This window comes from Balaenoptera musculus, chromosome 9 (assembly GCF_009873245.2).
Source record: "Balaenoptera musculus isolate JJ_BM4_2016_0621 chromosome 9, mBalMus1.pri.v3, whole genome shotgun sequence".
In the NCBI taxonomy this organism is placed as follows: Eukaryota; Metazoa; Chordata; class Mammalia; order Artiodactyla; family Balaenopteridae; genus Balaenoptera; species Balaenoptera musculus.
The window spans coordinates 40,995,600-41,009,441 of NC_045793.1; the positions used below are offsets into that span (position 1 = coordinate 40,995,600).

General features: G+C 38.2%; 1 non-coding gene and 1 pseudogene across 1 annotated transcript; both read right to left on the minus strand.

Annotated features, from left to right (window-relative positions):
* Positions 1 to 7,636: 7,636 nt before the first annotated feature.
* On the minus strand, positions 7,637 to 12,609 carry LOC118901183 (annotated as a pseudogene).
* Positions 8,322 to 8,451, minus strand: LOC118901368. Its single transcript, XR_005021345.1, has one exon. It is a non-coding gene; the product is annotated as a small nucleolar RNA SNORA20 (small nucleolar RNA).
* Positions 12,610 to 13,842: the final 1,233 nt, after the last annotated feature.

Consider the following 13,842-nt stretch of genomic DNA (forward strand, 5'->3'; position numbering starts at 1 on the left):
AACTAGCATACTAGTTGGGGGAGACAGACACCAAACAAATAAAAAATAAATACACACATAAATGCATAACTAAAACACTGATAGTGCAATAGCAAAACACTAGGGGAGTGGAGACACCACTTTAGAACAGGTATTCAGGAAAGGCCTCCCTGTAGACATGGCATTTGAGCTTAATCTAAATGAAGGAAGAAAAGATAGTCATGAGAGTATATGGGGTAAGAGGATTCTAGGCAAAGGAAATGGCACGTGTAAAGATCCTGAGGAATGTATTAACTTGGTTAGGTTAAAGAACAAAAAGACATTCAGTGTGGCTAGAGCACAGCAAATGTAAGTAGTGGATGATGGCAGAAACATTAGTGGAGCCCATATATATAGGACTTTGAAAAAGCATGATGCAGTATTTGGATTTTATGCTAAGAGAAATGGGAAGCAATTAGAGGGTTTTGTGTAGGATAATGCATGGAGTGATTTATGTTTTAAGATCTCTCTGGCTGGGCTTCCCTGGTGGCGCAGTGGGAATTCGCCTGCCAACGCAGGGGACACAGGTTCGAGTCCTGGCCCGGGAGGATCCCACATGCCGCAGAGCAACTAAGCCTATGCACCACAACTACTGAGCCTGCTCTCTAGAGCCCGCGAGCCACAACTACTGAGCCCACATGCCACAACTACTGAAGCCTGCATGCCTAGAGCCTGTGTTCCGCAACAAGACAAGCCACCGCAATAAGACCACGCACCACAACGAAGAGTAGCCCCCGTTTGCCACAACTAGAGAAATCCCATGTGCAGCAATGAAGACCCAATGCAGCCAAAAATAAAAACTAAAATAAATTTTAAAAAAAGATCTCTCTGGCTGCAAAATGTAGTATACATTATAGAGTTCAAAAGCGGTAGCAGAAACAGCAGTAAGAAGACTCCTGTCCAGGAGAGACATGATGTTGGCTTGAATTGGGGTTTGCAGCAGTAGCAAAGAGGCTATGTTAAGGGAGTCAGAGTATATTTTGAATGAGGCGCTGAGAGGCTGATGCATCGGATGCTCCCAAACTGTGCTCTGAAAGGCTTATCCCTTACAACGCTAGCAACATTTCAGCCCATGCTACCCTGAAATGAAAGGCATTGCTAGTTCCAATGGGTAAAGCCCCTGTCTAGGGTCACAGGGAGATGGTAGAAATGGTGACAGTAATGACTAGCCAGCAAGGAGAGGTTTTTTGTGACAATGACTGTGGCTCTGGCTCAGGCTCAGAGCACATAGGTGCTCATCAAAACGTCTGCAACATTGATCTCATCTGTCACAGGTAAGGGGGAGGGGGAGGAAGAAAGAAGAGGAGGAGAGGGAAAAGGGGAAGAAAGAGAAAACCTACTTGTACTACTGCCACTAGTCTTTTTGTTTTGTTTTGGATTTTTGGGGGTTACCATTTATGGTATATACTCAATAAGATGAGTGATGCTGAGAAGTGTTATACCAAGCTAGGCACCGTGCTAGGTGCTTCCTATTGTCTCTAATCCACATAGAAATCCTGAAAGTTGGGTGTTACTGTCTCATATTTACAGAAGAGGAAACTGAAACTCAACGAGGGCAAATGATTTGTCCATGGTCATGGAGCCATTAGCAAAGCCAGGATTCAAACCAAGTCTGTTTGACTCCAAGGCCTGTGGGTATATGGTGATTGGGAGAGAGGCCTGTGGAGAGAGGGTGTAAGAGCCTGCAAGACAGTGCTTGACCATGAAATCCACCAGCCCTGGCTAGCAGAGGAACATCGAACACAGTCAAGAGCCATAACACAGAGGATGGGGCCAGCACACGGGACTCTGCCCAAAAAGGAAGCAACATGGGGGGAGTGGGAGATAGAGCATTTTCCTGGTGGGTGGAGATTAGGAGGATCTTATTTGATGTTGCTACTGTTACTGTTACTCTGATGCCTGCCCCTTTAGGTTGGGGGACCTCGGGGGAAATAATGATTCATAGCTGCATAATTCTGCAGCTAAGTAAGCGCAGTGTAACTTCCCAATTTGCTCCCAAGTTGCAGCAGCTAGAAAGAAAAATAAGCTTATCTCCCTCCACGTGTACAACTAAATCTCTACAGAGAGCCGTGTTGGTCCTACTCAAAGACGTCCGTGTTCCCCTCATTTTATGAAAGAATTATGAAAGTGTTCCTTGCTGAGTTCAGTTATGTCCTGAAATCTTTGAAGAAAACTTAAGTCTCTCTGGATTTGCCCAACTCTCTTGAAGTCTGTAAAACCAGAAGGAAAGATAAAGATAAGGTTGCATAAGCTTCAATTAGTTTCTTTTCAAACATCCACAACTTTATGCACATAAGAGGAGTAAGCTCTCATTACTTGCTTGCAATATAAACATTGATAACGTTTTCAAATGTATTTTTCACAGAAGGAACATATTTTTATACTTTAAAAGTTTCATATTCTCATATTTGGAAAGTTGGAAAATAGGTTCTCTGGCTTCTGACTGTGCCTTTTTTTTTTTTTTTTTTAACCAAACTCCAAGGCACCAGTTTTTCAGCCCTGATACTCCCTTCCCCTCCACCAGTCACCCCAAAAGGTATGAAGTAAGAGCCACTAGGGTTACCATACACAAAAATCAACTCAAAATGGATCATAGATCTAAATGGAAAAGCTAAAACTTTACAATTTCTAAAAGAAAACATAGACGATATTTGTCATGACCTTCAGTTGACCAAGAGTTCTTAGAAGCAACACCAAAAACATAATCTATAAAAGAGAAAAATGATAAACTGGACTTAATCAAAATTAAAGTCTTTTGCATTTCAAAAGACATTGTTAAGAAAATGAAGAGACATACCACAGACTAGGAGAAATTATTTGAAATCATATATCTAACAAATGACTTGTATCCAGAATATATATAAAGAACTCTTTCAATTAAATAAGAAGAAGAAAACACAACCCAATTTTTAAATAGGCAAAATATTTGAATAATTTCATAAACAAGATATGTGAATGTTTAATAATCACATGAAAAATTGCTCAACATCATTAGTATCTAGTGAAATGAAAATTAAAACCACAATGTGCACCCGCGAGATGGCAATAATCAAAAAGACAGACAACATCAAATGTTGGTGAGGGTGTGGAAAAACTGGAACTCTCTTACATTGCTGGTGGAAAGGTAAAATGGTACAGTTACTTTGGAAAACAGTTTGGCAGTTTCTTTTAAGAGTGAAACATAAACCTAACCATCTTATGCAGCAGTTCCACTCCCAGAAATTTACCCATTTAAAACATATGTCTATATAAAGACTTGTATGCAAGTGTTTATAGCAGCATTGATAATAGCCAAAGTAGAAACAAAACAAATTTCCATCAGCCTGTGGATGGATAAATAAAATGTGGGATTTCCATGTACTATGGAATGCTATTCAGTAATAAAGAGGAACAAACTATTGATTTGTGCTAAAACAAGGATGAATCTCAAAAACATTATGCTAAGGGAAGGAAGACAAATGCAAAAGATTACATGATTCCATTTAGACTTACATGATTCCAAAAGTATGAAATGTCCAGAAAGGAAAAATTCATACAGACAGGAGGCAGATTAGTGGTTGTCTGGGGCTAGGGATGGGAGTGAGGATTGACTGCAAAAGGGCCCAAGGGAACTTTTTTGGATAATGAAATTGCTCTAAAACTGGATTATAGTGATGATTGCACACTCTGTACATTTAATAAAAATTATGGAATTTTATGGGTGAATTTCATTGTATGTAATTATACCTGAATAAAGTTGATTTTTAAAAACTTTAAAAATAAAGAGCGATTAGGGTCAGCAAGATATGTCTGTGGCTTTCAAAAAGGAATTATTGGGACTTCCCTGGTGGTTCAGTGGTTGGGAGTCCTCCTGCCAATGCAGGGGACACGGGTTCGAGCCCTTGTCAGGGAAGATCCCACATACCGTGGAGCAACTAAGCTCACCACAACTACTGAGCCTGCATTCTAGAGTCCGCAAGCCACAACTACTGAGCCCTCATGCCACAACTACTGAAGCCTGCGTGCCTAGAGCCCGTGCTCTGCAAGAAGAGAGGCCACTGCAAGGAGAAGCCCGCGCACCGCAACAAAGAGTAGCCCCTCTTGCCACAACTAGAGAAAGCCCACATGCAGCAAGAAGACCCAATGCAGCCAAAAATAAATAAATAAATTTATTTTTTTTTAAAAAGGAATTATTTACTTACCTGATAAAAAATATTTCAAGACACCTATTAGATTGGTAAGAAGCTTATAGTCAGATAATACCACATGGTGGTGAGCATATCAGTCAAAATGTGCTATGATCTACGACAGTAACAAACAATCCCAAAAGATCAGTGGCTTAAAACGGGGGTCAGCAAACTTTTTCTACAAAGGGCCAAATAGTAAATATCTTCAACTTTGTACACCACCTGGTTTCTGTCTCAACTACTCAACTCTGCCTAGAAAAGACATACAAAAACTGGCATGGCTGTGTTCCAATAAAGCTTTATGGAAACAGGCAGTGGGTCAGATTTGGCCAACAGGATAGTTTTCCAAGCTCTGATAAAAAACATCAATGATTTATTTATAACTCATAGTTAATGTTTACTGTCCAGTCAGCTGGAGGCTTTATACTCCATGTTATCCTCACTGCAACACAATACAATGAAGAATTCACCATAGGGATCATTAAAGTTCACTGAGGCAAAGTCCAGACAATGTGATGAATGCCTCACTGGCCCTTAAGGCTCTGCTCACATTTCATTGTCTAAAATGATCTCATGGCTATGCCTAACTTCAAAGGGAATGGGAGAGTGCAAGGCCTCCACATGCCTAGAAGGCAGAGAGCTGGAAGTCACTGGTGAACAGTACTCAAGTTACTGCAACAGAGGACATAGGGAAATGTGAACTCTCATGCACTGCTGGGAAGAGTGTCAGCTGGAAAGCCACTTTTGGGAATAATTAGCACATTTAGCAAAATTAAATATAAGTTACAAATTTCACTCTTAGGTGGGTACCCTACAGCGTCTCTCACATAAATCCACTAAAAAATATAGATGAAGATGTTCACTGCAGCATTGTTTATAACAGAAAAAATTAAATGCAACTTTAATGTCTATCAATAGTGGAAGAGATAGATAAATTATGATGTTTTTCATAAAATAATATCATACATACCAGGATCAATGAAAATGAATTACTGTATCAGTATGAATATATCTAAAGAAAGTAGTTTTGAGTAAAAAAGGAAAGTTGCAAAAAAGAACATACACAATGATTCCATTTATGTAAATTATTTAAAACACATTGTTTTTGGAGACATAATATAAAGAAGGGGGCACACATTAACAATGCTTATCCCTGGGGAGATTTGGGGGTTAAGGGGATTTCCAATGTATCTGCAATGTTATATTCCATTAAAACTATCTGAAAAAGTTATGGCAAAATGTTAATATGTACTAAATCTGGATAGTGGAAAATACGGGTTTCTGTTATTAACTCTTGTATGCTTGAAATATTTTTAAAATAAAAAGAAAAATAATTACTGCAGCTAATGTATAATTTTCAACCGAGAGAAGTGTCACGGTGATATTAAATGACACGAAAGAGCGGGCTGAGCTAAGAACAGGACAATGAGTTGCCCTTACAAGAGCATCAGCTACAAAAAATGAGCCACAAAGGAGGAAAAACCAACATCAGTGGCTGAGCAGTCTGAAAGCAAAACAGTCAGGACTCAATTCTCTGATTTAGAGAAAGTTAACAGTGAATAAAACCCCCCAAAAGTAAACTCCATCTTTTTATGCCTTTGAATAATACCTTGTGGTCATTTAAGAATTGCTTGTTAGGACTTTTACGATATAAAAATTATAACAAATAATTGTGTAACATATCAAATTATTGTGTCTTCTATGCTGTGAAAGTGTTCTCATATGATAGAAATAAAATAGAAGGGAGAAGGAAAGAAGGAATGGAAGAAAGAGAGAGAATGAGAGAAACAGGGAATGGAGTGAGGGAGGAAACGTCTGTGCTGGAAATCAGGTAACTGAGCTGCCAGCCTCGCTCTGTCACTAAACCCATCTTGAGCAAGGAACTTCATGTCTGTGAGCCTGTTTCTTCCTCCCTAATAAAAGGACAATGACCTAGATTCCAGCTCAGTATTCTACGATCCTTGAAGTAGCCATTGAGATTCACGTTTGGAGAAGTGGTATTGCCCTGGGATAAAAACTCTCAGCCTTTGTCTGATCCAGTGAACAAAGTACTAGAATAAAAAGTCATGGTCACAATTCAGCATGAAGGTCAAAGCCACACATCATTCATCAGGGCAGTTGCTCTACTATGGGTAGGTGGGGTGGGAAGTGAGTGAAGATAACTCAGGGAGACCGCTGGGTTTCAGACTTCCATTTATAACAAGCAGGATCCAATGGCCACTCCCTCTGTCAGGAATGCCTAAAAGAGAATTGTGAGGAGAATCAAAGATTTATGCCTACCTCCAATTTTTCAGGATCTCAGAACAACATAAGAAAACCCAGGAAACTCGGGTACATTCAAAACTCCAACTTGCCCCGAAGTTGGTATGAAAAAGTTTACATTATAGGATGTGGAACAAAGTCTCATCAGAGTAGTTTCTCGAATACCGACTATATGCCGAACACTACACTAATAATAATAATAGTAATAATAATAACAACAACAGAATGAGCTACATCTGGTCCCTTCCCATGACCCGTTCCTTCTCATCCCCATCCCTGCAACATATCAGCCTCTTCCTACAGAAGCCATAATGAGTTATTGCATTTCTCTCCAGCCTGAGCCCTTTGCCTTTTAACTGGGACTGGGCCATATCAAGCCATTTTCTCTATAGCTGCCCACAATAAATCATGCGGAGATATAGTTTGGAGGGGTGAAGGTAGCATGTAGAACCTATGAACTGGAAGAGGCTCCCTTGAGAAGCAGAGTGTCACTGGCTTAAAATAATTTTTCTTCAGGATTACAGACAAACATTCTCAGATGAAAGTTTTCCAAACAATGCAACCATCTCTATTTTACATTTGATATGATGTCATCACAAACCAAGATCTTTCCATTAAAGTGTCAAGACTCAGATTTATACTACAGACATAAAAATAAAAGCTAAATACCGAGGCAAGGAACATTAATGGAAGTTATATACATGAATTAAGGGGAAAGTGCACCTCTGAGTGTTGTTTATGTAAAAGGCTATTTGTAAATTTGAGCTTGCATTTCCTCAGACATTATTTGAAAGTGTTTATATTACTGATGTGCAAGAAACATTTCTCACATTTTAATTATACTGTGCAACATGCTGATTCCAATCAACACATTGAGGACAGTTTTACAGTCCGGGAGCAACAAAGCACTCTCATTGATATAGAGCCCAGATTTTATTCATACAAATATTAACATGTATTTAGTACCTACTATGTGCTAGGATCACTACTAAAACAGGTATTTAGATACTAATCCCTCTCTGCTGCACGTATAATGAGGTTTCCTCCTTTGTGTCCCCAACTCAAAATAAGAACATTTTCTTTTCTTTTTGTTTTTTTGACAGCTTAATTTGCACATTTGCACTTTAATGTGTAATACTCGAGGTACAAGAAAATTGCATCTAAGATTGTTGTAAATAAAAGAAATCAGATCAGTCATCAAGGGCTCCAGAGTGAACAGCATCTTCATAACCTCCATGCTTATCGTCTTTGCTTTCTGGGTGTAATTTAATAAGATCATCAATTCGAAGAATGGTAATTGCAGCTTCAGTTGCAAATTTCAAACTCTTAACTTTAACTATGGTTGGTTCAAACATCCCTGCCTGTTTGTTGTCTCGGGGTTTACCATTGACCAGGTCAAGACCAATCCATTTTAGATTTTTGTGTTCTGGGTTAACCTGAGCCTCATGATGAAAAGTTCTTAATTTTGCAACCAGATCTGTGGAGTCTTGGGCAGCATTAACTGCCAGAGTATTAGGAATAACAAGAAGAGATCTTGTAAACTCCACAATAGCAAGCTGTTCCCGGGAGCCCACGCTGGTTGAGTAGTTTTCAAGGTATATGGAAAGGGCTGCTTCTACAGTGCCTCCACCCGGAATCACAGATTTTGACTCCAAAACTCTTCACCACACAAAGAGCATCATGTAAAGAGCGCGCCATCTGGTCACACATGAAATCATTCGCCCCACGTTAAGATGATTGAGGCAGAGGTATGAGTCTTAGTGCTACTTAAAAAATACTGAAATTCTGAAATCAATGCTTTAGTAAATCCACGTAGAAATTCACTCTAAGTGCCTCGATTAAATCCTGCTTACATAGGACATTTAGACATGGAAGCAATGTCTAGACCATGGAGAAGAGATGAAATGGTTACTTCAGCTCAATTCACAATGGCCCAACATTATTTTATCCCATGTGTATAACTGTTCGTATCACTGAAAGATAATAGCAGCAAATAAATAGGAAAGAGAACAACATTTTCTATGTGGCAAAGAGAAGCAATAGGTCAGCACAGTGAGGCAAGCAAGGTCCAGATCATGAAGGATCTTGTGTGTCAGACTATATATAACATTGAAAGCTATGAAAAATATAGAACTTTTTAATCTGAGGAGGTATGGGATCAGATTTTCATTTGTAAAATATCGTTCTGGACAAAGTGGAAAGAATGAGGTACAAGTAAGGGCAAGGAGAGGGTTCAAGGTCCCTGTAGTAATAAAGGGCTTGAGTGTGGATAAAGTTGGAATAGGTGCATTGACATAATTTGGTAATCAAATGAGTTGGAGGTAACGGATTGAAGGCAAGGATAACTCTTTGTTTCCTGGCTTCAGCTCCTAGACAAGAAATGATGCCATTGGCTAAAAGAGGGAATAGAAAAAGAAGCAGGTTACCAGGAGTGGAGACTGATAGATAATAAGTTCAGTTCTAAATATGTTGAGTCTGAGGTTCCCTGTCGGCAGCCCATGTGAAAATGTCTAGAAAGCTCTAGGAAATGTGTCTAGAGCTCAGAAAAGATATAAAGGGAATACATGAGACTTATGGTGTAGCTGAGCTCCTGCAAGGAGAGTCTCTGGTGGAAGAGATTAATAATGAAAACAATAGTAATGGCCAACCTTTAAAGTGTGTTTCCTATTTGCCGGACCCTGTTCTAAGCCCTTTACATATATTAACTGATCTCATCCTCACATAAATCAGATCATTATCCCCATTTTGTGGTTTGTAAGACTAAGGCTTAGATAACTGAAGCAACTTGCACAAGGTCACACACAGCTAGTCAGTGCTGGAGCTGGGATATGAACCCAGAACAGACTGTCTCCAGCCTGTGCTCTTAGCCTTTACACAACACAGCCTTCCTAAGAGAGGCTGACCACAGAGGTCACCCTGGACTGCAATGATGTGGGAAGAAGGAAATGATCACTCAAAGAATACCGAGAATAGGACACTATAAAAGGGAATGGGAAGACCAAAGAAGAAATAGTTTTAAGAATTAGGGAGTCTTCAGGAAAGGCAAACACTAAAGGTATCATTAGTACATATCATTTCTTCGTATTGGAAGAGAAAAAAAATTTTTTTTCTAAAAAGAAAGCAAATAAAACTTGTAAGTAATCTAGTAATAATGTTGCAAATATTTCTTTTGAAATTATAAAGGGTTTCTGCCCTACTGACCACATAAACATGAGGAGGTCAGGCAAGGAGTATGAATTTCAAAGTACAAATATATGCTATTTAAAATAAAGGTTCCTTTTCTATAGTTACTTAGAGTTCATCTCTGCCTCTTAGTAGGTAAAGGCCACTGAAAACCAAGATGATTCGTCCTGCTGAGACATCTTGCCCAAAGGAGACAGTGAGATTAGCGAGGGCACTTCCCAGTAAGAATACAAAACCCAATCTAGCCAGCACCGACTCCCCACTGCCACTGCCAAAGAAATGAAAAGAGGAAGCAGAGAAAAGACAGCTTTGCAATCCGTCCTTGAAAGAGTCACAATCAGATCAAAAACAAACAAAAATCCTTAAAGCCTTTAGATGTGCTCATTGAAGCTGTTGATGCATCCTAAACCTTGACATATCATGCATATTCCAAGACTCTGCAAATAACTGAGCATTCCTAAATCTAATCTCCCATCCCAAAAGAAAACTGAAAAGTCAAACTTGAGAAAGCCTATCCTTTTCTTATTTCAACTGGGGAAATGCAGTAAAATATTCTGCTCTGAAAAGTTAGGAATTGGTATTTCATTAGCACCACTCTACTTCAATAGCAATATACCTCCCTCTTGTGGATTTTTAAGATATTTCCACCCAGGAGAGTCCCTTCCAACTTACATCCCTCACTTAATCACTAAGTTGCATTGTATAACTATAAGCATAAATAAAAGATAGGATACTCTGCCATATCCCCCTACTAACTGAAGTACTAGGTAGAATACATACCCTGGCAACTCACATTCATTCTTCTTCTGGAAATGAAGTAGCTGTTAACAAACATCATGCATCAAATATTTATTAAGCTATTATGAAAAGCATGGACACAGGGCACTTGAAAATGCAGAGTTTGTTTCTGGAAAAATTTACAACCTAAAAATAAGACCAAACAGCCGGCTGGAAATTGTGTGTCAGTTGCTCTGATAGACTTGTCCTAGGACAGCTACTGAGGTAGAAATTCCCACCTGTGACCAGGACTGCCAAATGCCTAGATTCTAGAAGACTATTGTCCTGGGTGAAGTGTGCTGAAGTCCTGTGACTATAAAACATATTTTCTCCTATCTGCACAAAAAGTCAATATAAGAATTAAATTCCATCCCTCTTTACAGATATAACACCACCACACAGAAACGCCACAGAATTCTTATACTTCTAGCTCAAAATTTTGCAGTATCTAAGCCTACCTTTTCTACCCTTCCTTCCTTCCTTCCTCTTTCTTTCTTCCTTCCTTTCTTTCCCTTCTTTCCTTCTTCCCTCCCTCCCTCTCTCTCTTTTCCCTTCCTTCCTTCCTTCCTTTCTTTCTCTTTCTTTCTTTCTCTCTTTCTCTCTCTCTTTCTCTCTTTCTCTTTCTTTCTCTCCCTCTTTCTTTCTTTCTTTCTTTCTTTCTTTCTTTCTTTCTTTCTTTCTTTCTTTCTTTCTTTCTTTCTTTTTCTTTCTTCCTTCCTTTCTTTTTCTTTCTTTCTTTCTTTCTTTTTCTTTTTCTTTCTTTCTTTCTTTCCTGTTTCAGAAAAGAAAGTATCATTTCCTCCCAAGAGAAACCCTTTTACCACTTTTCTCAGCTCCATTCTCCCCCTGCCGGCTCCTTTTCCTCCACCCAAAATTTTGCTCAGGTCTCTTTCATCTCCCCCAGCCCCACCCCCACCCCCTGGTGATCCTTCTTTGAACTATGAAGTCCACCAGAATTGTTCACATTAGAATTAAGTTCCACTCTCTATTTCTCCATTCACTAATGAATCACCAGCACCAACAACGCCTCATATATAGCAAATATCAACATTTTTTTCATTTTTGTATGTAAATTTTTTACTTGAAATATAATTTGCATGCCATAAAATTCACCCTTTTAAAGTGCACAATGAGGTTTTTAGTATATTCAGAGTTGAATGATAGTGGTACAATCATCACCACTATCAATACATTTTTTCACTTTTTTTCTGCTTTATTGAGGTATAATTGACAAAACTGTAATACATTTAAAGTGTATAATGATGATGCTTTGATACATATACCTTGTAAAATGATCCCCACTAATGAGTTAAATCTATCACCTCACATATTTATCTTTTTTTTTTCGTGAGAACACTTAAGTTCCACTCTTATCAAATTTCAATCATACAATACAGTATTATCAACTATAGTCACCATTATATATTAGATCCTCAGATCTTATTTCTCTTCTAACTGAAAGTTTATACCCTTTTACTAACCTCTTTCTCTTTCCCTCATCCCTGTCTCCTGACAGCTGCCATTCTACTCTTTGTTTCTATGAGTTAAACTTTCTTTTTTAAAAAAATTCCACATATAAATAATGTCTTCCTCTATCTGGCTATTTCACTTAGCATAATTCCCTCCAGATTCATCCATGTTGTTGCAACTGGCAAGATTTCCTTCTTCTAAGGCTGAATAATACTCCATTCTATATTTATACTACATATTCTTTATTCATTCTTTCATCGACAGCCACGTTGTTTCCGCACCTTGGTCATTGTGAATAATGCTGCAATGAACATGGGAGTATAGATATCTCTTCAAGATAATGATTTTGTTTCCTTTGGATATACAATTGACCCTTGAACATCACAGGTCTGAATTGCTAGGGTGCACTTATACAAGGATTTTTTCTCAATAGTAAATACCACAGTACTACACGATCCAAAGTTGATTGAATCCATGGATGCAGAATAATGGATACAGAAGGACCAACTATAAGTTATACTTGGATTTTCAACTGGGCAGAGGGTCAGTGCCACCAACCTCTATGTTGTTCAAGGGTCAACTGTATACCCAGAGGTGGGATTGCTGGATCATATGGTAATTCTATCTTAAATTTTTTGAAGAACCTCCATACTGTTTTTCATAGTGGTTGTACCAGTTTACATTCCCACCAACACCAGTTCCCCATCCAGGATTTCCTTTTCTTCACATCCTCATCAGCATTTGTTATTTGTATCTTTTTGATAGTAGACATCCTAACAGATGTGAGATGATATCTCATGGTTTTGATTTGCATTTCCTTGATGATTAGTGATGTTGACTACCTTTTCATCTACCTGTTGCCATTTGTATGTCTTCTCTAGGAAAATATCTGTTCAGGTCCTTTGCCCTTTTTTTAAATTGGGTTATTTGATTTTTTGCTATTGAGTTGTATGAGTACCTTGTATATTTTGGACATTAACCCCATATTGTTTTTTTTGGTTTTTTTAAAATTTAATTTAATTTAATTTATTTTTTATACAGCAGGTTCTTATTAGTTATCCATTTTATACATATTAGTGTATATATGTCAATCCCAATCTCCCAGTTCATCCTACCATGATGTCCCCTACTTTCCCCCAACCACTTATTGTATATGTGGTTTGCAAATGTTTTTCCCATTCCATTGCTTACCTTTGCATTTTGTTGATGGTTTCCTTTGCTGTACAGAAGTTTTTAGTTGCATGTAGTCCTACTTGTTTATTTTTCCTTTTGCTGCCTTTGCTTTTGGTGTCAAATCCAAAAACTCATTGCAAGACCCAGATCCAGGAGATTACACCTTACGTTATTTCTAGGAGTTTTATGGTTACAGGTCTTACATTCAAGCCTTTAATCCATTTTGAGTTGATTTCTGTGTATGGTGTAAGATAGGGGTCCAGTTTCATTCATTTGCATGTGGATATCCAGTTTTCCCAACACCATTTAATGAACAGAATATTCTTTACCAACGGTATATTCTTGGCTCCTTTGTCATAAATTAATTGACTATATATGAGTGGGTTTATTCTGGGTTCTCTATTCTGTTTCATTGATCTGTGTATCTGTTTTTATGTCACTACCATACTGTCTTGATTACAATAGCTTTGTAATATAGTTTGAGAGTGGGAAGTGTGATGCCTCCAGCTTTGTCTTCTTTCTCAAGATTGCTTGACTATTCAGGCTCTTTTGTGGTTTCATATAAATTTTAGGGTTGTTTTTTCTATTTCTGTGAAAAATGCCATTGGTATTTTTCTTTTGTTCTCCATCTCTATAACTTTGTTATTTCAAGAATATTATATATATAGAATCATTCAGAGTGATTATCCATTGGAATTTTAATAGGGATTGTATTGCGTCTGTAGACTGCTTTGGGTAGTATGGCATTTTAACAATATTAATTCTCCCATTCCATGAGCATGGAATGTCTGTT